Below are 27,714 nucleotides of genomic sequence, written 5' to 3' on the forward strand. Positions count from 1 at the left end.
AAGACATCAAGTTCCTTGGAGTGGCAATAATCGGCAACCTGTCCTGGACATCCCATGTGGATACGACAGCGAAGAAGGCACAAAAAAGCCTCTTCTTCTTCAGGCGGCTCAGGAAATTTGGCATGTCCATAACATCCCTCACTAACTTCTACAGATGCCCCATTGAAAGCATACTGTTTGGGTGCATAACAGCCTGGTATGGCAGCTGCTCGGCCCAGGACTGTAAGAAACTACAGAAAGTGGTGTGCACAGCCGAAACCATTAGAAAGCCAACCTTCATCCATGGGCTCCATTTACACTGCTCATTGCCGCACAAGGGTTCCCAACATCATCAAAGACCCATTGCACATAGTAATGATCTCCTACAACCTATTCTATCGGGCAGAAGATACAGAAGTCTGAACACACACTTGAGCTGGTTCAGAACAGCTTTTTCCTGGCCATTACCAGACCGGTGAATGGATTCTCTAGTCTCAGATAATGCTGATCTTGCATCTTGTTAATCTTGCCTAGCGCACTCCCTGTGCAATGTAACCTGCGCGCAGCTGTCTAAGTCTTTTTGACCTGCACATCTTTTGCTTACCATGATCTGCCTGTACCACTCAGAAATGAAGATTTCCACTGTATTTTGTTAAATGTGACAATAAATAAATCAACTAATCAATCATATGGGCTATGCCTCAGCTTTCCAGGACCTAACGTCTGAGAATTGCCGTCTTCCCCAGTCCCAGCTCATTATAGCTCTCTTTCCTTTAAGACACCACTTAAAATTTACTTATTCGACAAATTTTGTCTACTGTCTCTCCTACATGACTCAGTATTAATTTTTATTAAAACTCTTGGAAGCGTCTTAGATGTTGTCTGTCAGAGGCACTACATAAATGCAAATTGTTGCTAATTTTGTTGCGATTTTTGGGGCCTGGATCTAAGTGCACATTAACATTACTGCAGTAAAAGTCCCAGGTGAGATGATTCAAGGTAAGCTTCTCCTGGATTTTGTGAACAATCAGCTGTTAATTAACTGCTCAGCACACAGTTATGTCCTGGTGGCAGTCGAAGATGTAATCCTTGTCATGGTGCTTCGTTAATTATTGCATAGGCATAAAAGAAGAACTGAGGCTTTGATTGCAGTCAAATTATTCAATTTATCTAGAGGTTAAGTAGCATTGGCTGAAATTTGAGGTTAGATGCATTACCCTTTTATCAGACAAGGGCGTATCTCCCAGGAATTAAACAATGCAATAAATGGACCAAAATGATGGCAGTCTATGATTCTCCAGGTTTCTCATTTTGACTTGTGAAGGTATGTGCTAATGCTGTGACACAATCTCATGTGTGGTGACTGACCTCTGACAGCCATTCCTAGTGCTAATGCATTTTTTAAAATTAAATCATTCATGACACATTGGCCAGCATTTAATGCTGCTCCATCATTGCTCGTGAGAAGGTGGTGGGAAGCTGCCTTTTTGAATCGCTGCAGTCCACATGCTGTAGGGACATCCAAAGTGCTGCTGGGGAGGGCAACACTACCGACATTGAAATTATGGTGAAACTATTTCAAAGTCCGGATGGTAAGTGGCTTGGAGGGGAACTTCAGGCAGTGTCCCCACATATTTGCTGCTCTTGCCCTTTGGAACAGTAGCGGTCATGGGTTTAGAAGGTGCTATCAAAAGAGACTTACTGAATTGTTGCAGTACATCTTGTAGATAGAACACACTGGTTCTATTGAGCATTGTAGGTGGAGGGAGTGAATGTTTGTGGATGTGGTAGCAATCAACTAGGCTGCTTTGTCCTGGATGGTGTGAAGCTTCTCGAGTATTGCTGGAGTTGGAAGCAAGCGGCAAGCATGCTGACTTGCGTTTTGTAGTGGGTGGACTGGCTTTGGGGAGTCAAGCAGTGAGTTATTCGCCAACGTACTCCCAACCTCTGACTTGCTCTTGTCATTTGTATGGCTGGTCCAGTTCAGTTTCTGCTCAATGGTAATAAAGTAAATTTGCCACAGACCCAGAGGACCATGAGCTGCTCGCTCATGAGTCAGAGACGACTGATGGTGGTTTCACCTGAGGGTCACCACGCCTTAGGTGAGGGGAGGGGTTGAGAAGGAGGGGCCTTTATGGTAACCTCAAACCGGTGCAGGAATTGAACCCAAGCTGTTGGTGTCACTCTGCAAACGGGCCATTCAAATTAATTGGCCCCTGTGAATGGTAATGATACATATTCAACGTTATAATCAGTGAACCCTGAGCCTGCAGTCCTCTCGGTACCCATTACTGTTCAGTCGACAGTAACCGGACAGGGCCCTAAGGCCTAGCTGCTGACATTAGCCAAGACCTCTGAGCAGATATTGTACTGCAGCCTCCTTTGCCCATGTACCTTGGCTCTCTGATGTGTTTGGCAAAATCCACCCTGGGTGGAAAGCAAATGTTTTCACATGTTGCTGCGAGGCCTAGTGGGGTTTTGAAGTCGTATTTTACCAAAATCACCTAATTAATTATCTACCCAGCCCCATGGTATCTCTCTCATCTGATCTCAGATCCATTTTGACATGTACTATGTCCAAAACAACTTACCACTCAGCAGATATCCACGAGAAGGATGGCATCAATGACATCTTTAAAAGGCTGCTGGGCACCTGGATGAGCAATAGCATTCTGAATCTGCCCAGTTCCCCCAGAAGGTACCTTCTTGATCTCTGAGGATAAGAGGTTTCAGAGAAAGCATTGACAAGGCTGCCCCCTTACATCCGCCACCAGCTCAGATACTGACACCTCAGTGGGAGCGCAGTTTGGTGAGACCCTCCCTGTGACAGCCCTGCAGTAAGTCAAGGAAGAAGTGGCCCAGGCAGTTAGAAATCGGAGGGCTGCCAGAGATCAGGCACCTGCTGGACCTCAGGCAGGACAGGATCCTGTGGGCTCAGCAATCAGAGACTTGGTTCACATGCACAGGGAGGGACAGCAGCAGCAGACAGGAATGGAAATGTGGGACAAATGGCCCTCGCTGCCCAGAAGCTGCAGCAGTGCGGTGAGTCACATGACCATCCAGCCACCTCCATGCATAGGTTGGTGCTGTCACGGAGAGCCTGGTCCAGCAGTGTCAGGGTCACACTCACCTGCAGTCCATCACCCCAACCACTGGTCCTCAGGACCGAGGATATGGCAACAAGGAGAAGGGTTGGGGGGAACCTTAAGCTCAGTAAGGAAACAGGATGGTGCCTGGAGGCATCCAGCTGGAAGAAGCAGCACATACCTGGTCAGGCTATCCACCACCAACATTGCCTACCTACCTCCAAACCTCTGAAGTTCAGGCTGAGGAGGGTCCACTTGCTTCTAGCAAAAAGATCCTCAGAATGACTGCACCCCCACTGTCAGCCTGCCAAACCTCCAGGATCAATGGGCTCCACTGGTGAACAAGTTCCCTGCTCCCCTGCTGTGGGACCAAGGAGTGCACTGAGATGCAGTGGGAGGGAAAGGAACAAGAAACTGCATCAAGAGCATTTTGGTGGCATGGTCGATAATGACTTGTATGTGACCTCCAGCTTTCATGTAAAACGTTGTGCTTTAATCCAAATGTGCACTTGTTGGTCTTTCTGTGTAGGTGCTAAACACATTGTCACACCATCCGGCAGCACTTCATGGCCACAGATGAGACTCCAGGGATGAAGGTCTGTTGTTGAGACCCTACTGTGTCACCAGGAAGTGTTGGGTCATACTGACACCTTGTCCCTCCCCGTTCAACATCCTAATGTTTAGCTGCCTCAGTATACAAAGGTTCAGCTGCCAATGAGATGCCCAGCAATGGCTGTGCCAGGGAGGTGCAACACAGGGAGGGTCAGTGCTATAGGATGGTTTTGGCAACGTCCTGTCTAAGGGTCCTCTAAGATTCTGCACATGCTGACTGGAAAGCCAGCATATTGACTTTGGAAAAACAATTAGAGGGAATACTGATAAGGGAGTAGGCAGCCAGTATTCCTGGGTGCTGAACATTGTATGGATCTGTGAACAATGTGGTTCCACTTTAACAGCTCTATATTGAGTCACTGGTGCAAATCCCTCCCTCTCTCCCTTCTAGGTTGAGTCACTTACCTGGCCCACTCTGAATGTACTGCAGCAATTTCCTTCTCATTGGACACTTTCCATTCCAGAATGATCAAAGGTGACAATGAGTATCCTCTTCATTCTGACCATGTCAGTGAGCCCCCGAGTAGCTACATTCCCTTCCTTGTAACCCATCCCCTCAACCCCACAGGTTTCACACTTCTCCAAGTCCCCAGTCAACCCGCCTACCATCACCTCCACCTGTCTACCCTTCTCACCCAAATGCAGGCAGACAAGGAACTTTGCCACAGGCCACATCGCTCAGACATTTAGAATGTTCTGCACAAGTACTCTATCTGGATTTTGTATCTTTCGCCTTCCCCAACTAATTGCCTGTAACCTTTGAACTCCTCTTCAGTGACCCCCAAACTGTCCTGATTGACTAACTGAAGACCTTGCAATGAGCCTCTCCCTTATTTATGAGCAAAATTGAATGTTGCCAGCTTGCAACTCTTGAGCAGACACGTCAAGGCACTAGAGCAGTACCACCAATGCTGTCTGCCCAAGATCCTGCGAATCCAATAGGAAGAGGGGCACACCAACACCAGGTTCCTCAACCAGGCCAACAGCCCCAGCATCACGTCACTAACCACCCTTGCTTGGCTATGATGGGCTGGGCACATCGTCCACATGATCAATATGAGTGTCCCCAAACAGATGCTCTACTCCCAGCTTCGAAATGGCAGGCAAACCCCAGGTGGACAGAGGCAGCGCCTCAGTGATACCCTCAAGACCTCACAGGCAAAATGCAGAATTCCCACAGACGCCAAGGCATCCCAGCCCAAGACAACCCAAATTGGAGGAGGAAAATCTGGGAAAGCATCGAGCATGGGACTTGACATCGGGAAAAAATGGAAGCCAGGCGAAAACAGCGAAAGGAGCATGCTGCCACAGCAATGCTCCACTCACCCCTTCCCATGACCACAACCTGTTCTCAGTGTAACAGAGCCTGTGGTAATCATATTGGTCTGTAGAGCCACCTATTGGCTCACCCTGAGAGTGGAAGACAGTCATTTCCATCTGCGAGGGACTACCAATGATGATGACTCGTCATAGATTGCTGGTTTGCTCAGAACAAGAAATGGATACAAATGCAAGATATCATCACACTTCGTTGGAAGAAAGTATGCTTCACCAAATTGAAGTTTTCGTTGCAATGGATTTGGAAATTCAAGAAATCTCTCACATTTAGCTTACACTGCAGAATTTATAGACAACTCTTTCACTTACCCCTTCATACAGCATCTGCTGACATCAGTGGACATCACCCTACCCCATATGTGTTGACATCTCTCTCCATTGCACGAGTAAACAATATCCCCCACTTTTTAAGAAGAGAGACATCAGTTGAATGCTGCTATTTCAAAGCCTTTTCTTCATTGAATGATATTGACTTTACTGATTATTTTCAATCAAGTTTTTTAGCAGTTGACTTTAGTGATAATTTTGTGATCATTATGTGACAGCTGGGATAATTGTAACAATAATTCTAAAATAATTAAGTTTCTATTATCCTGATTTTATTTGAATACCATTGAATAAGAAATTGTAACAATGAGCACAAACAATGCAAGGCAACAGTTTCTAAGCACCACTGGAACCTTGGAGTTGGACAGCTTCAAAGAATTTGGCTGTGAATTGGAGCTGTTCCATCAGATTGTAGAATCTCTGGGGTGAGGGAGGATGAGGGAGGGCAGCAACAGAGAGGGCAATGGGGAGGGAGAGGGCAAGAGAGAACACAGATGGCACACTAAGCACCACTTTAAAAACTGTGTATGCACATATCCCAAAACCAGCCCATGGACTTTTGGCCACTTTTGGAATGTACACACATGCAAGACTTTTAAAGCAGTGCATAGTGCAAATGTGGCGTCATTAAATATGGGCTTTCACGATCCACCAAAGTCAGTGAAGATGTACCAGTCTCCTTTTGAAACAGCTTAAGTAGCTTGTACTGAACCATAGAAACATAGAAAATAGGCGCAGGAGTCAGCCATTCGGCCCTGCAAGCCAGCACGACTGTCCAATATGATCACAGATGATCATGCAATTTCAGTATTCCACTCCCTCTTCCTCTTCATGCCTTTATTCCAAAGGTCCACATCCAGCTCCCTCTTGAATAAAACTAAAAAAACTGGCCCCAATAGCTTTCTGTGGTAGAGAATTCCACAGGTTCACAACTCTGAGTGAAGAAATGCTTCCTCATCTCAGTACTAATGGCTTACACCTTATTCTTAGACTGTGACCCCTTATCCTGGACTTACCCAAAAGCGGGAACATTCTTCCTGCATCTAGCCTGTCCAGTCCCATCAGGATTTTATATATTTCTATGAGACCCCCCCCCCACCCCATTCTCCTAAATTCCAGTGAGTACAAGCCCTGTCGATCCCATCTTCATATTTCAGTCCTGCCATTCCAGGAATCAGTCTGCAAACCTTTGCTGGACTCCCTACTTAGTTGTAGAATCATAGAGTCATATAACATGGAAACAGTCCAACCAGGCCATCCCAAACTAATCTAATTCCCCTGTTTGCTCCTGGCCCATACCCATGCAAGCCTTTCCTATTCCTGTGCATATCCAAATAGCTTTCAAATGTTATATCCATGGATTTCTGGAGTAATTGCAAACCAAACTCCTGGTAGTGCCCCTTCACATATGCATGCACATTAATGGTGCTTCATGAGACAAATAACTTTCACACAGGTTTCTCAACTTGGGTATAGAAGACCGTGGATTTCTTAACACTTCTTCCCTGTTGACAGAAATATGATTTCAATGGCTGCTTTAAGTTTGGTACCAAAAGCAGGTATTTCTGACCAACAATCAGTTTCAAACTTATCTTCCTCCAAAATAGATGTGACAGTTTCAGATGAATAAACCTGTATCACAGGAATTTTGGCCTGTTCAAGTCATTTCCTAGTTTAACTGAGTGACTTACCACAGCTTTCTGCACCATTCTCTTTCCACTGATTGTTCAAAAGTGGAGACTTAATTTTCTATTTCTTTACAATTTCCTCCAAATAGTTGTTCATTCTCTTATCGTATCAGGTTGGTTGATCTTTTCACTTCTCTCGTGTCAGTTCATCAGCTGACTTTAGAGTCACATCTAGAATATTTTTTGATATATTCATTCATTGAATGTGGGCATCCCTCACTAGGCCAGCATTTATTGCCCATCCTTAATTGACCAGAGGACAGTTAAGAGTCAACCATATTGCAGTGGGTCTAGAGTCACATGTAGGCCAGACCAGGTAAAGACGGCAGACTCCCCCTATGAAGGACGTTCATGAATCAGGTGGGTTTTTCCTGACAATCTACAATGGTCATCATTAAACTCTTAATTCCAGATTGTTTACTCAATTTAAATTCCACTACCTACCATGGCTGGATTGGAACACAGGTTCCCAGAACATTAGTTGAGTTTCTTGATTAATAGTCTAATGATAATACCACTAGGCCAATGCCTTGCCAAGTTACACATGTAATCTCTGAAAGAGAGTGAAAATGAGGAGTTAACAGGAGATAATAAGGAAATGGCAGAACAAATGAACAAATGTTTTGCTCGTTCATTTGGTTTCCTTCCAGTTCATTTTGCCTCACACTCTGCACTCATTGCACTGCTACTTCCACCTGATTGTCCTCTGACCCCTTTTACGCCCCGGACTGACAGTTACTTCAAGCCAGCTTTCAAGGCTGGGTAGCCAGCCAGCCCTAATCCCACCCGATCGGACGTTTAATAATGACATATGATAAATTGCCCTGCAGTAAATAGAAAAACAATCACTAGTAATTAAGGAGGCAGTACACGAATTCACGCCGCGTTGAAATTAAATACCTCTTCTGACGGGTTAGTTTTGTCTATTTGGGTCCATTCATCAATATAAGATAATTTTACATGGGTCCATTCTTGTCCTAGCACAATGTCACATTTAGCTGGAGCTCAAGTTGCAGTCCTCCTCAGACAGAACAGCTGGGTTCAAAATCCACGCCAGAGACTGACTGCATAATCTGACACTTCAGTATAGCAGTAAGAACGTGCTGTACTTTTGTAGGTGCTATTTCTTGTTTAAGATATACATTAAAGATTACAAACATTATTTCAAAGAAGAATGAAGGAATTTTAATGTGGCTAATATTTAATCCTCAAATTTGTTAAAACAAGTTATATTATTGGCCATGAAATATATAAGATCCTGAGAGGTTTTGACCGGGTGGATGTAAAAAGGATGGATTCTCTGCTGGGAGAATCTGGAACTAGGATTCAATGTTTAAAAATAAGGATTTGCCTTTTTAAAACTGAGATGAGGAGGAATTTTTCTTTCAGGGCTGTGAGTCTTTGTAACCCTCTTCCTGAGAAGTTGGTCGAAGCAGAGTCTTGAATATTTTTAAGGCAGAGGTGGATGGCTTTGTGTTTGACAAGGGATTGACAGGTTGTCAGGGTAGGCTGAAATTGAATTTGAAATTATATTCAAATCAGCCACTGATATTATTGAATGGTGGAGCAGGGGCCAAGTGGACTACTCCTGCTCTTTGATTATAGTGCAGTACTTTGGGAGCTCCTGAGTTTGCAAAATGCTATATAAATGCCACATTTAATTTTACAAGGATTGGTTTTATTTGTGACATGAGCCTCTTTGCTCACTGTAAGAAATGACTGTTCTTGTGGTCATGGTTGTGGTTTTAACTGTGTTACCTCCCCCCGCCTTGTCTCACCAAAATGTCTGTGATGAAAATTACAATGCAAATTCATGCAAATAGTTGGAAATAGCTGCCTTTGCACTGCATGATAACACTGAACTGCACACATGCTACATTTCCTGCAAGGAATTTAACATCCTTATTTGTAAACAAATGTGCCAATAAGTGATAAAGGCAACAAATGAAAAGATAGAGCTTTGACACATAAAATTCATCTCCATTTCTATCCGTTAATTCAGGAAGTTAGCACTCAGTACCATTAGCAGGCAGAACAATCTGCAAGTGTCGATAATCAGAAAATATTCTTTCTGGCTCATAAATCACCCTGGCTGCTAGCCATGTCTGGGGTTCCCCTTTCAGAGCCAGGATATGAACAACGTGGGAGGTGACAAGTAACAAAAGTCATAAGTAAGAAGAAACAAAAAAAGTGCTAATACTGGAAATTCACAATAGAAAGAGAAAGATAAAAAAATAATTTATTTACTAATTATTTAGATAACTGGTTAGAAAGTCACAGGTCCACATTAGCAGATGATACAAAACGTTAGCAGAGTAGATGGAAGCATAAAATTACAAAGACAATATTGATAGGATAAGTGAATGAACAAAACTCTGTCACCATCTGTAAATTTAACCTAAAAGAAGAAAAGAGAATAGGATATGTTAGAAATGGTGATAAGCTGGAAGGAGTGGCAATCCAAACAGACTTAGGTCCAGGTACACATAATCATTAAAATGTTAAGTGGTGGTATGTAAAAAAAAACAAAAACGTTAATGGGAAGAGGTTAAGAACGCCTACCCTGAAGAAATTACCCTCCTCCCTCCTGACAAACCTCAGTGGGATCTCTCTCCCACTGCAACCTGTCTGTCTCCTCTCCACCTATCTTCTCCTCTATCCATCTTCGATCCACCTCCCCATCTCTCCCTATTTATTTCAGAACCACCTTCCCCTCCCCCATTTCTGAAGAAGGGTCTAGGCCCAAAACATCAGCTTTCCTGCTCCTAAGATGCTGCTTGGCCTGCTGTGTTCATCCAGATCTACACCTTGTTATCTCTGTTAATGATATGCAGGAGGTTACATCCTTAGGACTAGAATACAATGGGGTAGAGTTCTGATGAAAGGTCATTGACCTGAAGTGTTAATTCTGCTTTTCTTTCCATAGCTGCTGCCTGACAGGCTGGGTATTTCTAGCATTTCCTATTCTCGTCAGGAGGAGAAGTTACGCTGCAGCTATACACCCTAGCCAGAGTACACCTGGAGTTACTGTGAGCAGTTCTGAGCATTACACCATAGGAAAGTCCAATGTAGATTCACCAGGAACAACTTGGTGGGTTAAATTATGAGAGAGTGTCTAAAGTGGAGTTGTTTTCCCGCAAATTTACGAGGTTGAATGATGATCTGATTAAGATTTTCAAGGTACTAAGGGATTAATAAATATTGGTGTGACAATTGGAAAGCCTGTGCCAATAGCTGAACCCCACAATTTCATAAGCTGTCACAAATGTATAACTACCCAATTAACCTACCAAAATGAAAAATTTGCCTGACTGGACAAAATCAATTCATACAAGTTTTCTTCATTAACTGCAAAGTAAGTAGCGATTTTTACTCATTACTATTACTCACTACTCATTGCTACTCAGATTACTCATCGCTACCATACAATTTAAACTGTACACCTTTAAAAATATGAACCACACAGACACACAATCATTCATGAACAAGACAGGCAAAAATAGGCAATATGACAGATATGGGTAGAAAAACGTAGACAGGAGAAACAAAGTTTGTAATTCAAGATTCCAGGTCACATGGGTGGAATGAATTGTTTCTCACAGCTCCTTAGACCTTTTTCAGCAATGATGCCACAATGCTACCTGCCCATTGATGGTTGATCTTCGATTCAATAGCTAAATGAGTGGATCTAGGACTTTGCCTGTATTTGGACTTTGCATAGTCTTCAAGTTTTGATTTTTTCTTTCACAGAGAAAAATGGTGACAGGTGCTTTTTATTTGCAGTTTTTGGATGTCTCTAAGTGCACAATGTTCACAGGTCTATTCCAGATTAGAGCTGGACCAATCTGAAGGCAGTCATTATGCAGTTTTTCCCATAACACAAAGAGTCCTGGTGTCACGCTCTCTCATATAGTATCCACTTCACTCTCTTAAAATAACACAATTTTGTGCGACTAAAATGTACATCACACAATCCCACTTGATATTCACACTGCAAAAACTCCTGGCACCTTTTGAAATGTCCAAATTCTATTTTTCAATTTTTAGTCCAAAAAGGAAAAAAAAGATGCACGATCCTTACAGGCTTTGTAATAGGAAATAATGTAAAGGGTGGGCGTAATGTAGCTCCCCTGTCCTCTCATCTCACCTTCTTGTCAACGATCCTGCACCCAGATGGAGTGACCTTAAAGGGCTGGTGGTACGGCCCTCCCTAGATCCTTGTAGATTATAGGATGCATGGGCTGGAATGAATAGGGATTTAAAGTAAGTTGTGCATGCTGCCTCATTTTCTTTCATTCATTCACAGGATGAGGCTGGCTAGACATCACGTATTGTCCAAACTTACTTGCCCAAAGGGCAGTTCAGAGTCAACTGCATTGCTGTGGGTCTGGAGTCATATGTAGACCAGACTAGGAAAGGATGCAGTTTCCTTCTCTAAAGGACATTACTGAACCTGATGGGTTTTTCCCCTAATAATCAATAACGGATTCACGGCCATCATTAGATTCTTAATTCCACCATCTGCCATGGTAGGATTTGAACCTGGGTCCCTAGAATGTTATCCAGGTCTCTGGATTTACAGCCCAGCGATAATGCTACTAAACCATTGCCTTCCCCTTAAATTGTGCCAGTTTTAGTGTTTCCACTTCCTGTTCCTCAGTTGCTTCCTAAAGTGTGGGGTGCCTGACTAGTTTCCAGTTAAGGTAGTAAATTTGTGCTTCAGGCTAGGGACTAAAAAAAGACAATGAAAGTTTCAGGTTTTGAAATGTTGGCAACACATAAACGCTATGCATTTACTGTTTTACCATCAGTAGTATAACATAAATATTCATCCTTTACAGAACCTGTTATGGCAAAATAGACATCCTGTTATTTATGTGTCAAAACCTTTGTATTATAATTTCCTAAGTTTGTGATTGTAATGAGAAATGTCCATGTAAACTTGTCACACTGCTGTTATACCTTCAGAACAGTGGTGGTGCTGTAATTCATTGTGTCACACCTCTCAGTTCTACATCTTGTACCACACACTTTCCTCTACTGCAACCGACTCTACTTCACAAAATACAATCAGGCATGCTTTTTAAACAGTTAGGACTGATGTAGGAGAGGCATACCGACTCCTTGATATTCGCACTGCTCCACTTGATTCAACAAATTTTAAATTTGACCACACTGATATGGCCAAATATGCAGGCTTTAGACTCTGCCTGATTTAGTGTTAGATTCAATACAGCAAAATTTCTTTAGTCAACAAAAAACAATGAGTTTCTTTCAAACAAAACTTCCTCAAACAGCATGCGAAGATTATTGACAATAAATATTTAACTGTGAAAGGATAGATTTAACTAGTATTCTAACACACTAATTTTAACATGAGGCAGGTAACAAACTATGGTTGAATGCCCCACAGAACACTGCAAGCATCACTTGCAATAGAGGCAGATATTGTGAATTTTTCAAAATACCCTGCACCCTCCACACTTCAAACATTACTGATACTGCGGGATCCACTGGAGAGAGACGGATGCATCAGGCCACAAGGAAGGATGTGTGTAATAGATACAGCACGGAAACAGACCCTTCGGTCCGACCAGTCCATGCCAACTACAATCCCAACTAAACTTGTCCCATCTGCCTGTGCTTGGTCCACATTCCTCCAAACATTTCTCATTCACGTACTTACCAAAATCTATTTTAAACGTGGTAACTGTACCGCATCCACCATTTCCTCTGAAAGTTCATTCCACACACGAACCACTCTCTGTAAAAAATAATTGACCCTCAAGTTTTTTTTTCCTCTCAAGTCTTTCTTGTCTTGCCTTAAAAAATATGCCCCCTAGTCTTGAAATCCCTCACCCTAAGGAAAAGACAGCTGGCATTCACCTTATCTATACCCCTCATAATTTTATAAACCTCCAAAAGGTCAACCCTCAACCTCCTACACTCGTGAAAAAAGTCCCAGCCTATCCTTATAACTCAAACTCTCCATTCCCAGCAGAATCCTGATAAATCTCTTCTGAATCCTCTTCAGCTTAATAATATCCTTCCAACAACAGGGAGAGCAGAACTGGGCACAGTACTCTAGAGGAGTCCTCACAAACGTCCTGTACAACCCCAACATAATGTTCCAACTCCCATACTCAAAGGTCTGAGCAATGAAGTCAAGCATGCCAAATGCCTTCTGAAAAAGGAGGCGGTTTTTGGGTGTAGGTTGGCAGCAGGAGGTGTTGGGTCTAGGGGAACCATGCTGGAACAAAAACAAAAAGTTTCTGGAAAAGCTCAGCAGGTCTGGCAGCGTTAAGAGAGTTAACGTTTCGGTCCGGTGACCCTTCATGCTGGGCTGGGGAGCTGCCAGTCATGGGGCTTTTGTGGCCACTGGTCTTGGGGGCTGGGTGAGGGATTGGGGGAGGTGTAGTTGGATGGGGTGAGTGATAATTTGGAGGAGGTAGCAGGTGCTGCAGTTTAATTGTTGCCCAGGAGTTAGACCAGGTTTTAATGCGCAAATATTTCTTGGGTAGCTATCGGCTGAACTCTGAATTATCTGAGTGTAATGGATTCTTTGGAGAGTTGCAGACACAGCGGAAATCTTCAATTTCCCAGGCTATTTCCATTACATCTGCTTTGCAGGAAATTCCTCAAGATGCTGACTCACAAGTGCTGCTGCACCGACTGCTTTGTGACTATGGAATATCTGGGCTATTGTCTTGTCCCGTACATCACTCAACTTCCGCTTTCAGTGACCTGGGCTGTTAGGTCCTGTCTGACCCTTCACCCTTCTCCGTCTGTCTGTCTGTCTGTCCCCTGGTTTACCATGCTACTCACAACGCCGCTCGGCCTGCTGTGTTCATCCGGCTGTACAAAATAAAAACCAAAAGAACTGCGGATGCTGTGAACCAGGAACAAAAACAAAGTCACTGGAAAAGCTCAGCAGGTCTGGCAGCATCTGTGGAGGAGAAAACAGGGTTAATGTTTCAGGTCCGGTGACCCTTCCTCTGAACTGATGGTGGCTGGGAAATTTGTCCGTTTCTATTCGGAAGATAGACAGGAGGATGGAGTAGGGAGTGAACGACAGAATAAAGAACAGATGATGTACTATTTGGCTGTTCTCCCAAGCACCAGCGAAAAACTAGGAAGAGACAATTCTTAGTGAGTTCTGAGAAAGTCACGGGACCCAAAACGTTAACTCTGTTTACTCCTCCACAGATGCTGCCAGACCTGCTGAGCTTTTCCAGCAACTTTGTTTTTGTCCCTTTCATCCAGCTGTCCACCTTGTTATCTCGCTTATCATGACTAACCCGCCGCAACTACTCCGGTTTAACTTGATTTCGATTGCAGCAATGTGATATGCGCCGGGACGCCTGAATTTCAGTGATGGTGCTACATAAATGCAAATTGTTGCGGCTCCCCGACGAACCAGCCAAACACGATCGGGCGATAACTGTTTTTCTTTTGCAGATGTGACCACTGCTTCATTAAACAAACATCCCTGGTTTTCGACCGATCAAAGTCAAGGTCGAGCATCCGCACACAGCTTGCGGACCGCGGGACAGCCCGGACTGGGAGGTGCGGGCGGTGGGACCCAGCGGAAGCTCCGCGAGGGGCGCGGGCACGATGCAAGAGCGCGAGAACAGCGGCGGCGCGCGGGGCGCGGGCACGATACAGGAGCGCGAGAACAGCGGCGGCGGGGAGAACAGGTAGGAATCACCGGCTGGTACGGAGCCAGAACCTAATAACCGAAATAGACACAGAGAGAGAGAGAGTCTCAAAAAGAAACTGTGATCAGGGAGAGAGCATCTCCAATATCAGAAACCGGGGGGAGAGAGAGAGTCTCCAATATCAGAAACCGGGGGGAGAGAGAGAGTCTCCAATATCAGAAACCGGGGGGAGAGAGAGAGTCTCCAATATCAGAAACCGGGGGGAGAGAGAGAGTCTCCAATATCAGAAACCGGGGGGAGAGAGAGAGTCTCCAATATCAGAAACCAGGGGGAGAGAGAGAGAGTCTCCAATATCAGAAACCAGGGGGAGAGAGACAGTCTCCAATATCAGAAACCGGGGGGGAGAGAGAGTCTCCAATATCAGAAACCAGGGGGAGAGAGAGAGTCTCCAATATCAGAAACCAGGGGGAGAGAGAGAGTCTCCAATATCAGAAACCAGGGGGAGAGAGAGAGTCTCCAATATCAGAAACCAGGGGGAGAGAGCGTCTCCAATATCAAATCACGGGGAGAGAGAGTCTCCAATATCAGAAACCAGGGGGAGAGAGAGTCTCCAATATCAGAAACCAGGGGGAGAGAGCGTCTCCAATATCAGAAACCAGGGGGAGAGAGCGTCTCCAATATCAGAAACCGGGGGGAGAGAGAGTCTCCAATATCAGAAACCGGGGGGAGAGAGAGTCCCCAATATCAGAAACCAGGGGGAGAGAGCGTCTCCAATATCAAATCACGGGGAGAGAGAGTCTCCAATATCAGAAACCAGGGGGAGAGAGAGTCTCCAATATCAGAAACCAGGGGGAGAGAGCGTCTCCAATATCAGAAACCAGGGGGAGAGAGCGTCTCCAATATCAGAAACCACGGGGAGAGAGCGCGCGTCTCCAATATCAGAAACCGGGGGGAGAGAGCGTCTCCAATATCAGAAACCAGGGGGGGGGGGGCGCGGAGCATTTCCAATAACCGAAACTGGGGGAGGGACTTCTCCAGTGACAGAAATGTGGGGGAGAGAGCATCTCCATTGACCCAAACCAGGGCGTCTCCAATGATGGAAACCTGGAGGAGGGAGCGTCTCCAACGATGGAAACCGGGGGGGGGGGGAAATGGAGCGTCTCCAGCGACGGAAGCCGGGGGGAAAAGATTGTGTCTGATATAAACATAGATAGGAGCAGGAGGAGACCATTCAGCCCTTCAAGCCTGGTCCACCATTCATCATGATCGTGGCTGATTGTCCAACTCACTGGCCTAATCCTGCTTTCTCCCCATAACCTTTGATCCCATTCTCCCCAAGGGCTATATCTAGTTGCATACATTCATTGCTTTGGTATCACGTACCTCCTGCTGTAACAATTTCCTCAGGCACACCACTCTTTGGGTGAAGAAATGTTTCCTCATCTCCGTCCTGAGCTGTCTACCCCAATCCTCATACTGTGAGCCCTGGTTCTGGACATGTCCACCATTGGGAACATCCTTCCTGCATTTAATATGTCCAGTCCTGTTAGAATTTGATAAGAGTCTATGTGACTCCACTCATTCATCTGAACTGTAGAAAAACAATCCCAATCTAGTCGATGTCTCCTCATATTTCAGACCCGCTGTACCCAGAATCAGCCTGATAAACCTTTGCTGCACTCCCTGAAGAGCAAGAGAATCCTTCCTCAGAAAATGAGACCAAACTTGCACACAGTATTCTCGGTGAGGCCTCACCCAGGCCCTGTCCTGTACAACTGCAACTGCAACCTCACATCCTGTTCCTTTACGCAAAACCTCTTGTAATGAAGGCCAATATACCATTTGCTTTCTTTAGCGCCAGCTGCACCAGCATGCTCATTAACATATATTGTGAACAGCTGGGGTCCCAGCACCAATCACTGTGGTACCTGACTTGTTACTGCCTACCAGTTTGAGAAGGACCTGTTAATTCCTGCTCTTTGTTCTCCCTCTGCCAACCAGTTTCCTTTCCATCTCAATACACTTGCCCCAATCCCATGCGATTTAATCTTGCACATTAATCTCTTATGTGAGACTTTGTCAAACGCTTTCTGAAAATCCAAACATACTACATCGACTGGCTTCCCTTTGTCAACTCTACTAGTTACATCTTTGTAGGGCTCCAACAGATTTGTCAAACTTGATTTCCCCTTCATAACTCCATGCTGACTCTGTCTGATCCTGCCACTGCTTTCCAAGTGCTTTGCTATAAAATCCTTAACAATGGATTTGAGAATTTTCCCTTAGTCTCACTGGTCTATAATTCCCTGTTTTCTTTCTGTGTCCCTGTTTGAATATTGGAGTGACATTAGCCACCCTCCAATCAGCAGGGACGGTCCCAGAGTCAACAGAATCCTGGAAGATGACTACAGGTGCATCTCCAATAAGAAACGAGTGGGAAGAGTGTTTCCAATAAGTCAAACGAGGGGGACAGTGTCATGAATGACAGAAACCGTGCTGGGGAGGTGTGGTGTGCCTACAAGTGTCTCCAGTAACAGAATTCGGGAGGAGAGTGCTTCCAATCTTGGAAGGCAGGGGAGGGGGCATTGGGGGAAGTGTGTCTCCAGTAACAGAACTCGGTCAGGAAAATCTCCATTGAGTGAAACTATCGGGGGAGTTTCCAGCAACAGAAATTGGGGGAAGAGTGTCTGCAATCACAGAAATCGAAGGGGAGGTGAGTGTCCAATAAGAGAAGTCATGGGGTGTCTCCAATAACAGAAACAGAGAGTGTCTCCAGTATCAAAAATTGGGGTGGCGCAGAAAGAGTGTCTCCAGTATCAGAAATCTAGATTGTTTGGGGAGAGAATGTCTGCAACAGCAATACTCAGGGGGAGGGTCTCCAATAAGAGAAATCGGGGTGGAGTGTCCACAGTAACGTATCTGGGAGGAAGAGTCTCCAAAAAGAACATTCATGGGGAGAGTGTCTTCAGTAACAGAAATCTGGGTGGAAGTGTATCTTCAGTATCAGAAATCTGTTGGGTGCCAGTGAGGAGTCTACAGTAAGAGATTATGGTTGGGGAAGGCAAGTGAAATTGGGAGCAGGGGAGTCTCCAATAAGATAAATCATGGGAGTAGTCACCAATAACAGAAATCAGGGTCAGGAGTGTATCAGAGATGATAGGAAGTGCAGATGATAGAGAATCCGAGATAACAAGGTGTGGAGCTGGATGAACACAGTAGGCCAAGCAGCATCTTAGGAGCAGGAAAGCTGACGTTTCGGGCCTAGACCCTTCATCAGAAATGGGGGAGGGGAAGAGGGTTCTGAAATAAATAGGGGGAGAGGGGGAGACGAATCAAAGATGGATAAAGGAGGAGAGGTGGAGAGGAGACGTACAGGTTAAAGACACAGGGATGGAGCCAGTAAAAGTGAGTGTGGGTGGGGAGGTAGGGAGGAGATAGGTCAGTCCAGGGAGTATGGACAGGACAAGGGGGTGGGATGAGGCTAGTAGGTAGGAAATGGGGGTGCGGCTTGTGGTGGGAGGAGGGGATGGATGAGAGGAACAACAGATTAGAGAGGCGGGGACGAGCTGGGCTGGTTTTGGGATGCGGTGGGGGGAGGGGAGATTTTGAAGCTTATGAAATCCACATTGATACCATTAGGCTGCAAGATTGGGAACCCTGCAGTCCAATGGTATCAATGTGGATTTCACACCCACTTCCTACCTACTAACCTCATCCCGCCCCCGTGACCTGCCCATCATCCCTGGACTGACCTATCTCCTCCCTACCTCCTCACCTACACTCATCTCAACTGGCTCCATCCCCGCTTCTTTAACCTGTCTGTCTCCTCTCCACCTATCTTCTGCTCTATCCAACTTTGATCCACCGCCCTGTCTCTCCCTGTTTATTTCAGAACCCTCTTCTCCTCTCCCATTTCTGATGAAGGGCCTAGGCCCAAAACGCCAGCTTTCCTGCTCCTAAGATGCTGCTTGGCCTGCTGTGTTCATCCAGCTCTACACCATGTTATCTAGGGTCAAGAGTGTCTCCATTGACAGAAATCAGGGGCAAGAGTGTCTCCAAAAACAGAAATGAGGGAGTGAGTTTCCAAGAACAGAAGTTTGGGAGAATCTCCAATAAGAGAATTCAAGGGCGAAGAGTATCTCCAGTGTCAGAAATTGGGGCGGGGGAGAAGAGTATCTCCAGCGTCTGAAATCAGGGTGAGGGGGAGTCTGCCAGAAATCAGTGGGCAGGAGGAGAGTGTCTCCAGTGTCAGAATTAAATGGGGAAGAATGTGTCTAGTATCAGAAATGAGGGGTGAAGAGTGCCTGCAGTGTCAGACATGAGGGGTGAAGAGTGTCTCCAGTATCAGAATTAAATGGGGAAGAATGTCTGCAATATCAGAAATAAGGGGGGAAACAGTGTCTCCAGCATCAGAAATGCGGGGGATGGAGGAGTGTCTCCAGTATCAAAAATGAGGAGCGTTGGAGTGTCTCTTGTATCAGAACTCAGGGGGTAAAGTGTCGCCAGTATCAGAAATGAGGGGGGAAGACTGTCTCCAGTGTCAGAATTCAGATGGGAATGGTGTCTCCAGTATCAGAACTTTTTTGGGGGGGGCAGCGGAAGAAAGTGTGCCTCCACTATCAGAAATTAGGGGTCAAGTGTGTCCAATATCATCAATCAGGGTGGAACAGTGTCTCCAGTATCACAGCTCAGTGAGGAAGAGTGTCTACAACATCAGAAATTAGTTGGGGAAGAGTGTCCACAGTAACAGAAGTTGTGGGGAAGAGCATCTCCGATGTCAGTAATTAGGATGGGTGGTGGGTTGTGAAAAGTGTCTCCAGTAACAGAAGCGGGGGTTAGATACAGAGTGTCTCCAGTGGCAGAAGTGAGAGATGGAACATTGTCTCCAGCGGCAGAAGTGAGAGACGGAACATTGTCTCCAGCGACAGAAGTGAGAGACGTAAGAGTGTCTCCAGTGACAGAAGAGAACAGATGGAAGACTGTCTCCAGTGACAGAAGTGAAGAGATGGAAGAGTGTCTTCACTGGCAGAAGTGAGGGGCAGGGGAGAAGAGTATGTCCAGTGGCAGAGGTGACGGGGGGGGGGGGGGAAGAGTATCTCCACTATCAGAAATGGGGTGTAGAGTGAGAGTGTCTCCAGTCAAAGAAAAGGTGGAGGAGGGAGAGTAAGTCTTCAACTACATAAAAGGTGGGGGTGAAGGGAGTGACTCCAGTAACAGATATCATGCAGGGGAGAGTGTATCCAGTGACAGAAACTGGTGAGAGGGAAGAGTTTCTGCAGAAACAGAAATTGGGGCGGTGATGAGGGTGAGTGTGTTCCTAGTAATAGATATTGGTGGGGAGGGGTAGTATCACCAGTAACATATCAGGAGGGGGAAGGTGACTCCAGTTTTCAGTAACGGGGGTTGGGTAGGGGAGAAGAGTGTCCACACTAAAAGAAATCAGGAAGGTGTGAAGTGTCCAATAAGAGATATTATTGGGGGGTGTCACCAATAACAGAAATCATGGGTGCAGTCTTCAATAAGAGAAACCATGCGGGAAGTTTCCAATAACAGCAATCAGGGGGGTTATTTCCATTAACAAATAATGGTAAGAGTTTCCAATAACAGAAATAGAGAGAGTGTCTCCAATAACAGAATGGAGAGAATGAAGTAGAGAGCACAAGATAACAGAAACAGGGGCAGTGTAGATTCCAAAAATTAGGGAGCAAGTCTAAACTTAAATTATAGAGAGTATACCTTTATAATAGAAATCATGGACAGTATTCAATAACCAAAATTGGGAAGTGGGACTATAAAATCAAGAATTAGGAAAAGTGATCCCATGACTGAAATCAGGGAAAGTGTCCAATATGTGAAATCACACTGTCTAATAATGGAAATAAGGGAGAACGTGTAACAGAAATCCAAGAGAATATCTCCAAAACTAGTAACGGAAAGGTTGTGAAATAACTGAAGTCAAGATATTATTGTTTCCAATAACAAAAATCAGGGAGATTATTGTCTCAAAAACCAGCAAGTTGACATGTACACAAGTTGGAACACAAGGCAGGACGATATGAAATAGCCATTTGTAAGTACAGGAAACATTCATGTCTTAGATCTTTAGAATGACACCCTTGGGATTGTGTTGGTAAATATGAATGCTCATATATTAGACATTTGTAAATTGGGATACCATGTAACAGAAATTGGGGAGTTTGTTTCCATTTACCGAAATCAGGAATCTTATCCTGGAAACGGAAATCCCACTAGTTTGAGATTTACCCATTAGGAGAAATATCCTGTCAGCAATTACCTTGCCAAATCCCTCAAGAATCTAGTATGTTTCAATAAAATCATCTTACATTCTTCTAAGCTCCAATAAGTTTTGGCCCAACTTGTTCAAACTTTCCTCTTAAGATCACCCTACCAGCCCAGGAATCAGAGATATTAGGAACTGCAGATGCTGGAGAATCTGAGATAACAAGGTGTAGAGCTGGATGAACACAGCAGGCCAAGCAGTATCAGAGGAGCGGGAAGGCTGACGTTTCAGGCCTAGACCTTTCTTCAGAAATCATGTACATGGATGTCCAGATCCCTTAGTACTGCAGTATTCGAATTCTGCAGTCTCTTTGTATTTAAACATTTCTGTTTATCCCGTTGAAGTGCATAACCTTACCATTTCCCACATTATGCTCCATCTGCCTAGTTGGTTTTCGCCCAGTCACTTTACCCATGTAAATAATTTAGAGAATCTTTGCATCCTGCTCACAACTTGCTCCACCACCTGTCCTTGTACAATCAGCAGATTTGGGTACAATGTGCAATAAGGCCTTGGATCATCAGGGTAACGAGCAAGTAAGACAAAGGAGAGTCAGTGGACTTGATCTGTTTGGATTTCCAGAAGGTCTTTGACAACGTGCTGCAGAGGAGGCTGTTAAATAAAATGAGAGACAAGGTACTGGTGTGAATAGAGGATTGTCTGACTGACAAAAGGCAGAGAGTAGGGATAAAGAAGTTTCTTTCAGGATGGCAGCCAGTGACTAGTGGAGGTCTGTTGGGGACAGTGTTAGAACATAGAACATAGAACAATACAGCGCAGAACAGGCCCTTTGGCCCTCGATGTTGCGTCGACCTGTGAACTAATCTAAGCCCCTCCCCCTACACTATCCCATCATTATCCATATGCTCATCCAAGGATTGTTTAAATGCCCCTAATGTGGCTGAGTTAACTACATTGGCAGGCAGGGCGTTCTACGCTCTTACCACTCTCTGAATAAAGAACCTGTCTCTGACATCTGTCTTAAATCTATCATCCCTCAATTTGTAGCTATGTCCCCTCGTACAAGCCGACATCATCATCCTCGGAAAAAGACTCTCACTGTCCACCCTATCTAATCCTCTGATCATCTTGTATGTCTCTATTAAATCTCCTCTTAGCCTTCTTCTCTCCAATGAGAACAGATCCAAGTCCCTCAGCCTTTCCTCATAAGACCTTTGCTTCAGACCAGGCAACAGACTGGTAAATGTCCTCTGCACCTTTTCCAATGCTTCCACATTCTTCCTGTAATTGGGTGACCAGAACTGTACGCAATAATCCAAGTGAGGCCGCACTAGCGTTTTGTACAGTTGCAGCATGATGTCACGGCTCCGGAACTCAATCCCTCTACCAATAAAACCTAACACACCGTATGCCTTCTTAACAGCACTATCAACCTGGGTGGCAACTTTCAGGGATCTATGTACATGGACACCAAGATCCCGCTGCACATCCATACTACCAAGAATCTTTTTGTTGACCCAGTATTCTGCCTTCCTATTATTCTTCCCAAAGTGAATCACCTCACATTTATCTACATTGAACTCCATTTGCCACCTTTCAGCCCATTTCTGCAGTTTATCCAAGCCTCCCTGCAACATTCTTCCACACTGTCCACCACTCTACTGACTTTAGTGCAAACTTACTAACCCATCCGCCTATGCCTGCATCCAAATCATTTATAAAAATGACAAACAGCAGTGGTCCCAAAACAGATCCTTGAGGCACACCACTAGTACCCGGACTCCAGGCTGAATATTTTCCATAAACCACCACTCGTTGCCTGCTTACAGAAAGCCAGTTTCTATTCCAAATTGCTAAATCTCCCTCAATCCCATGCCTCTGTATTTTCTCCAATAGCCTACCATGTGGAACTTTATCAAAGGCTTTACTGAAGTCAATGTACACCATGTCAACTGCCCTACACTCGTTCACATGCTTGGTCAACTTTTCAAAAAACTCAATGAGGTTTGTGAGACATGACCTAACCTTGACGAATCCATGTTGACTATCTCCAATCAAATTGTTGCTTGCTAAAAGATTATAAATCCTATTTCTTATAATCCTTTCCAAAACTTTTCCTACAACAGACGTGAGGCTCACTGGTCTATAATTACCTGGGTCATCTCTACTGCCCTTCTTGAACAATGGCACAACATTTGCAATCCTCCAGTCCTCTGGTACTAAACCTGTAGACAATGGTGACTCAAAGATCAAGGCCAAAGGCTCCGTCATCATCTCCCTGGCTTCCCAGAGAATCCTGGGAAAAATCCCATCTGGCCCAGGGGATTTATCTACCTTCACACCTTCTAGAATTGATAACACATCCTCCTTACTAACTTCAATCCTTTCAAGTCTAATAGCGTGTACCCCAGTCTTCTCCTCTACAATGTTCTTCTTTTCCTGAGTGAAAACAGATGAGAAATATTCGTTTAGCACCTCATCGATCTCCACATGGTCCACATACACCTTCCCACTTCTGTCTTTGACTGGCCCTATTCTTACCCTTGTCATCCGTTTATTCCTCACATACCTAGAGAAAGCTTTAGGGTTCTCCTTTATTCTACCTGCTAATGACTGCTCATGTCCCCTCCTTGCTCTTCTTAACTCTCTCTTTAAATCCTTCCTAGCTAATCTGTAACTCTCCATCGTCTCATCTGAACAATCTCGTCTCAATGTCACATAAGCCTCCCTCTCCTGCTCAACAAGAGATACAATTTATTTAGTGAACCTCGGTTCCCTTACCTTATCACTTCCTCCCTGCCTGACAGGGACATATCTATCAAGGACACGCAATATCTGTTCCTTAAACCAGCTCCACATTTCGATTGTCCCCATTCCCTGCATTTTGCTAACCCATTCTATGCCTCCTAAGTCTTGCCTAATCGCATTATAATTGCCCTTCCCCCATGTATAACTCTTGCCCTGTGGCATGTTCCTATCCCTTTCCATCGCTAAACTAAACGTAACCGAATTATGGTCACTCTCTCCAAAGTGCTCACCTACCACTAAATCAAACACTTTGCCTGGTGAATGGCACTAGCAAATTACCCATCCAGGATATTAGTACCCTTCTGGCTCAAGTGAAGACCGTCCTGTTTGTAGAGGTCCCACCTTCCCCAGAATGAGCCCCAATTATCCATATACCTGAAGCCCTCCCTCCTGCACCATGCCTGCAGCCATGTGTTCAGCTGATATCTCTCCCTGTTCTTCGCCTCGCTATCACGTGGCATGGACAACAAACCAGAGATTTGTTGAAACTACAACTGTTCACATTATACATTAACGGAGAAACTGAGGATCATGTTGCTACATATGCAGATAATACAAAGATAGGTGGAGGGACAGTTATTGTTGAGGAAGCAGGGAGGCTTCAGAAAGAGTTGGGTGGGCTAGGAGGGTTGGCAAAGAATTGGTGGATGGAATACAATGTGGGAAAGAGTGAGATCATGCTCTTTTGGTGGGAAGAACAGAGGCATAACAGGAAAAGGCTTCGGAACCTGAAGCCCAAAAGAACTTAGTTATGGTTCAGGACTCTCTTAAGGTTAACATGCAGGTTAAGTAGTTCAATGCAATGTTAGCATCTGTGGTGAGAGGGCTGGAATACAAGAGGAGGGATGTACTTTTGAGGCTGTGTAAGGCTCTGCTCAGACAGCATTTTGAGAGCTGTTTTGGGCCCCCTATCTAAGGAAGGATTTGCTGACATTGGAGGGGGTCCAAAGGAGATTTACAAGAATGATCGTGAGAATGAAGGGCTAGTCATATAAAGAGTAGTTGAGGACTCTGTACTCGCTGGAGTTTAGAAGGTTGAGGGGATGATCACATTGAAACTTACAGAATACTGAGATGTGGAGGTGCTGGTGTTAGACTGGGGTGGACAAGGTTAGAAATCACATGACACCAGATAATAGTCCAATGGGTTAATTTGAAAACACAGGCTTTTGGAGCCTTACTCCTCCTTCAGTTGTTGGTGAGAGATATAGCATCAGACACAGAATTTATAAGTAAAAGATCAAAAGGTCACACCACTGATGAAGATGCACTAAACAATCCTAAGATGCTGTTAAATCTTTAATCCGTTGGAAAGTTTTAATTGATTCATATATATATGTAAACCCCTAAATTGCTTTGAAGTCGCTATCCTGAGTTTTTATCATTATGAAGAAGAGTTGACTTTTTAGGTCACATGATACATGTTAGATGTGAGGCCTTGTTCAGAATCTGTTTGCGTTCTGGTTTGGAGTCTGACTGTTCTCATGTCTAAAATAGGAATTTATAAAACACCACATTGACCGACTGTCTAGAAATGTGTGCTTTATGAAAAATACAAACACAGATTCACCCCAGAGATTTGTGTGAATGCCTGTGTGTGTGAGAGGGGGACTGTGAGTGTGCATGTGTGAGAGAGTGACAGACTGAGGGACGGTGAATGTTCGTATGAGAGAGTGAGGGGAGAGTGAGTGTGTGTGTGTGAGAGGGAACAGGCGCAAGAGTGTGCGTGACAGAGAGAGAGACACAGAAAGGGAGAGCGAGGCGGAGTGAAAGAGAAGGAAATCAAGTGAGTCAACACACAAGAGAGTGAGGGGGTGCAAGTGGGTCCATGCACGAGAGGGAGAAACAGTGAGCAGGAGCGTGCGTGAGAGAGTAAGTATGAGCGGGAGCGCGCGTGAGAGTGAGGGAGGGAATGAGAGGGAGAGGGAGCGCGAGCGAGAGAGGGAGCACGAGGAAGAGACAGATGGAGCGCGAGAGAGGGAGGGAGCGTGAGGGAGAGAGAGAGAGAGGGAGGGAGCGGGAGAGAGAGAGAGAGGGAGGGAGCGTGAGGGAGAGAGAGGGAGGGAGCGGGAGAGAGAGAGAGAGGGAGGGAGCGTGAGGGAGAGAGAGAGAGAGAGAGAGAGCGAGAGGGAGGGAGCGAGAGAGAGAGCGAGAGGGTGCGCTCGCGCGCGGGAGAGAGAGAGGGGGAGCGCTCGCGCGCGGGAGAGAGAGGGAGCGCTCGCGCGCAGGAGAGAGAGAGAGGGGGCGCTCGCGCGCGGGAGAGAGAGAGAGGGGGAGCACGCGCGCGGGAGAGAGAGAGGGGGGGAGCGCGCGCGCGGGAGAGAGAGAGAGAGGGGGGAGCGCGCGCGCGGGAGAGAGAGAGAGAGGGGGGAGCGCGCGCGCGGGAGAGAGAGAGAGAGGGGGGAGCGCGCGCGCGGGAGAGAGAGAGAGAGGGGGGAGCGCGCGCGCGGGGGAGAGAGAGAGAGAGAGAGAGGGGGGAGCGCGCGCGCGGGAGAGAGAGAGGGGGGAGCGCGCGCGCGGGAGAGAGCGAGAGGGGGGAGCGCGCGCGCGGGAGAGAGCGAGAGGGAGCGCGCGCGCGCGGGAGAGAGCGAGAGGGAGCGCGCGCGCGCGGGAGAGAGCGAGAGGGAGCGCGCGCGCGCGGGAGAGAGCGAGAGGGAGCGCGCGCGCGCGCGGGAGAGAGCGAGAGGGAGCGCGCGCGCGCGGGAGAGAGCGAGAGGGAGCGCGCGCGCGCGCGGGAGAGAGCGAGAGGGAGCGCGCGCGCGCGCGGGAGAGAGCGAGAGGGAGCGCGCGCGCGCGCGGGAGAGAGCGAGAGGGAGCGCGCGCGCGCGGGAGAGAGCGAGAGGGAGCGCGCGCGCGCGGGAGAGAGCGAGAGGGAGCGCGCGCGCGCGAGAGGGAGCGCGCGCGCGCGAGAGGGAGCGCGCGCGCGCGGGAGAGAGCGAGAGGGAGCGCGCGCGCGCGGGAGAGAGCGAGAGGGAGCGCGCGCGCGCGGGAGAGAGCGAGAGGGAGCGCGCGCGCGCGGGAGAGAGCGAGAGGGAGCGCGCGGGAGAGAGCGAGAGGGAGCGCGCGCGCGCGGGAGAGAGCGAGAGGGAGCGCGCGCGCGCGGGAGAGAGAGGGAGCGCTCGCGCGCAGGAGAGAGAGAGAGGGAGCGCTCGCGCGCAGGAGAGAGAGAGGGGGAGCGCGCGCGCGGGAGAGAGAGAGAGGGGGGAGCGCGCGCGCGGGAGAGAGAGAGAGGGGGGAGCGCGCGCGCGGGAGAGAGAGAGAGGGGGGAGCGCGCGCGCGGGAGAGAGAGAGACGGGGGAGCGCGCGCGCGGGAGAGAGAGAGAGGGGGGAGGGCGCGCGCGGGAGAGAGAGAGACGGGGGAGCGCGCGCGCGCGAGAGAGAGAGAGAGAGAGAGGGAGGGGGAGCGCGCGCGCGAGAGAGAGAGAGAGGGGGGAGCGCGCGTGCGGGAGAGAGAGAGAGAGAGAGAGAGAGGGGGAGCGCGCGCGCGCGGGAGAGAGAGAGAGAGAGAGGGGGGAGCGCGCGCGGGAGAGAGAGAAAGAGAGGGGGGAGCGCGCGCGCGGGAGAGAGAGGGGGGGGAGCGCGCGCGCGGGAGAGAGAGGGGGGAGCGCGCGCGCGGGAGAGAGAGGGGGGAGCGCGCGCGCGGGAGACAGAGAGGGGGGGAGCGCGCACGCGGGACAGAGAGAGGGGGGAGCGCACGCGCGCGGGAGAGAGAGGGGGGGAGCGCCCGCGCGGGAGAGAAAGAGAGGGGGGAGCGCGCGCGGGAGAGAAAGAGAGGGGGGGAGCGCGCGCGCGCGGGAGAGAGAGAGAGAGGGGGGAGCGCGCGCGCGGGAGAGAGAGAGAGAGGGGGGAGCGCGCGAGCGGAGAGAGAGAGAGAGGGGGGAGCGCGCGCGCGGGGAGAGAGAGAGAGAGAGGGGGAGCGCGCGCGCGGAGAGAGAGAGGGGGGAGCGCGCGCGCGG

General features: G+C 47.1%; 1 protein-coding gene across 5 annotated transcripts in view; it reads left to right on the plus strand.

The window, feature by feature from the left end:
- The first annotated feature begins 14,677 nt into the window (after nt 1-14,677).
- camkk1a (calcium/calmodulin-dependent protein kinase kinase 1, alpha a) overlaps nt 14,678-27,714 on the plus strand; it is a 302,104-nt gene continuing 289,067 nt past the window's right edge. The window contains exon 1 of one of the 5 annotated variants that reach the window (XM_059655225.1): nt 14,678-14,727. The gene's annotated coding sequence lies outside the window, so the exon portion shown is untranslated. The remainder of the gene's footprint in view (nt 14,728-27,714) is intronic. The other 4 variants (XM_059655220.1, XM_048557282.2, XM_059655226.1 and 1 more) reach the window with 4 other exon arrangements.

The sequence above is a fragment of the Stegostoma tigrinum genome, chromosome 27 (assembly GCF_030684315.1).
Source record: "Stegostoma tigrinum isolate sSteTig4 chromosome 27, sSteTig4.hap1, whole genome shotgun sequence".
NCBI lineage: Eukaryota > Metazoa > Chordata > Chondrichthyes > Orectolobiformes > Stegostomatidae > Stegostoma > Stegostoma tigrinum.